Source organism: Melanaphis sacchari, unplaced genomic scaffold (assembly GCF_002803265.2).
Source record: "Melanaphis sacchari strain LSU unplaced genomic scaffold, SCAv2.0 Contig86_pilon_pilon, whole genome shotgun sequence".
Lineage (NCBI taxonomy): Eukaryota > Metazoa > Arthropoda > Insecta > Hemiptera > Aphididae > Melanaphis > Melanaphis sacchari.
The window spans coordinates 8,085-11,613 of record NW_020271611.1 but is presented as its reverse complement, the minus strand read 5'-3'; positions in this window follow the sequence as shown (position 1 = coordinate 11,613).

The following is a 3,529-nucleotide window of genomic DNA, read 5'->3' as shown; positions in this document are numbered from 1 at the left end:
CTCTCTCTCTCTCTCTCTCTCTCTCTCTCTCTCTATCACTCACTCTTTTTCTATTTTTTTCTCTCTCGTTTTTTCATAGTACCTATCTTTTTTTTCGCGATTTTTTATACTTTTAAAAATGTTATTTTATGAATAACATAATATTTGTGTACATTACAGAAAAATAAAACAATATTATATGCTCTTCCAGTGAAAAATTTTTTTAAAAATATTTTTTATTTTAATATCTGTCTTTGTTTATCTACAACAGCTAAAACCTATAAATTATAAAATAACCAAAAATAATACGCTGAAAAATCACATTTTGCACTTAGTTTTATATACACTCTAGAAAGTGGGAAAGGATTGGGGGTTAGAGTTGATTTTCAGACTTATTTTGAGTCTACATAGTGTCATAATATACATTTTTAAATATCACAACATCACATAAAAATACGTGAACTATACGAAATAATAATCAAAATTTTTTAACGAATAATTGATTGGAGTGGCGAATCAACAATCTACATTAAAGTTCATTATTGTGCTTGGCCAATCAGTCGATGAGCAGTAATATTTGTATTGTTGCAAATTCAGTTACAAGTCTGCAATCACGGCGTGTATAAGTAGTGACGACTGACGGTGATATTAACGTCATACTTATTTAGAATGCTTCAGGGTTTTCCATATAAATACACACTTATTATTATTGTTTTTTTTTATTAGAAAAATAGAAACATTAACAATCTGTTGTCGATATGATACAATAAGCAAAAATTAATAACATTATATACAAGGCGTGATGATACGATAAACAGAGACATTCATTGACAGTACTTCAAATTAAGTAGGTATACACTTAGAGTAAAATTGTCTCACACTATAGTGAGTGGTATCAAGACTATGATTTGCATAGTTTAGTGCTAGGTTAGTGCAAGATTTGTAAAGACACTAACGGTAGTTATCTCATCACATTTTAAAGGTATTGATAATATTAAATAGTATATATTTATCTAAAGGTGCAAGGCCGTGGAAATTTATAATAAATGTTTAGATTAACTAACACTGAATAGTGAATTTAAATAATATAATAATTTAATATGTATAATTTAAATGTAAGGTACATGACGAGCATTATATCAATTTCTCAAGATTTTTTAATAAGCAAAAAATTTGTACTGCATAAATGGAATAAAACTTTAAAATTTTAAATTTTAAATATCTATAAATATAGTTCAAAAAAATAATGTGGAAAATATCTTGAAAGTTATTCCATAAATAGAAGATGCTATAACCTAAAACTTCCTAATTAGTTTGTCTCTGATTAAAATTGCGCTAGCAATAAACATAAAAAATATAGCACAGTAATACCAATTTTAATTACTGAATTATTAGGTACTGATTTAGAATGTTTGAGCTATTTTAAATATAACATTAATTAGTGTTTGATAAAAATAATAATATTTTTTTAATTTGTAGAAATAATAATATTATTGGCAGACTGAAATAATTATTTTCATACTCCATTAATATATTATATAATACCTCCTCTGTGTTTCATATTGATATAAATTCAAATAAAAAATATTTACCACTAACTAACTATAAGATTGTAATTTATTTATTTTGTATTCATTGAATAGCTCATTTATTTACTTCCGCATGATTTTTTTTGTTTTTACTCTAGTTTTACTGGTGAATACAAAACTGATACAATTGAAAAATAAAAACTATTCGTAAGTGGCAACTGGCACTTGAATAATGTTGTCATTTGTAATTGTTCCTTACGAATACGTATTATTGATAAACTATTCATCGCAGTAAGTGAAAAAAGAAGATAATTTCAAAACATGTAATTATATTTTAAATAAAATTGATAAATTATTTTAAAAATCACGTTAAATATATATAAAAATTTTAATTTTATAGTAAGTGTCACATTTGCAAAATGCAAAATAGATTTACAACTTCATTAAATATACCATGATGTGTTCAGTCTCGACGTTTGTACGGAAAACTCGGAAACTCCTTGTATACAAAGGCGTACAGTAAAGGTGTATATTATTACAGTGATGATACGTATCTATACAAATAAAATCGAACGATTTTATCATACAATAATACCTTTTATGTATAAAACATTGTTGTTGAAAATGGAGTTTAAGCTTGCACTGAATTTATTATCTTTAAAGTATGTTGTTAAGTTTATGAGAGATTTTCTGTATAGTATTAATTGATTACTTAATTCGGAAAAAAATAAAATTATGTATTGTCGATGTTTAAATGCTTATTAATTATGTAATTTGTAATTTTTTGAATCTGATTAATTTTTGAGTTTGAGAATGGAAAAGTTGTAATTTTTTTTGAATGAATATGATAAAGGTTCTATAGTATTATTAAACAATTATGATGGGAAGTTAAAAAATCTTTAATATTTTAAAATGCTTGATTCAGGTAAGTTTAAAATTTTGTTTATTATGATATATTAATTGAATTTTTATTTATGAAATTATGTGTAACTCTGTTATTGCAATCAATAAAATATGTGTATCTCTAATTTAGGTATGTGCAATATTTCCCTAAACAATAATTTGTTGATTAACAATTTTTTATGTGTTTTTTTTGAAAATGGGTTTTGTGTATTTATAATTGTACCCAATTTTAATTTAATATTGTTATTATGAGGAAAGTTTCGTAGAGATAGTTTATCTGCAAATATTTAAATTTATAATTTAGTTTAGTTTTAAGGTTTAGTTGATAATAATACCGTTAAAAAATTATGATATGAATGATTGTTTTGTAACATTACTGTTCTAAAAGGGTTTTATCGATTTCGCTAGTTGTCGATTCCACCCGATATTTCATTTTGTCTAAATAAATTGATTCCGCCGAATTTATGTTGGTTATATAAAGTATATATTTTTAATTATAAGTTTAGGCACACCCAGTTTTCCATAGTCTTATTATTATTATTATTTTTTTTTTTTTAATAAAAACATTTCAATAAACAATCCATTGTCGTCCACAACGAAAAATATGACACAAGTATACATATTATATCATGGTAAAAAAAGAAATTAAATACAATGTAAGTTGGTTTATTTTTTTAAATAGTGGTTGTATGCCAGTTTAACATAAGTTAGTCTATCAATTTTTTTATTTAAATAATCGTCAAATATTTTTGTTAGATAATTTTGATTTTTATTTGTTTTCTTAATGTTTAGTCATCTTATTATTACTAAAAAATCAGTTTGTATCTTTAAATTTAATACATGAGAAAAAAAATATACTGCTTTGGTGCTTTGGTAAATTGCATGTAAGTTTTGAATAGAACTATTCACAACTGTAAGTTGTTTGTTTTAAAATAATTGAAGACGTTACTCACATTTTTAAATTTTGATGTTTCATCAATATAATTATCACATATATAATCACCTTGTATTAAAATCGATATTTAAAAACTTTGGTGGAGTCAATAGTCAGCGGAATCAATATATAAAAAAATTTGGTGGAGTTGATATGCGGTACAATTGATAGATTTCTTACAGGT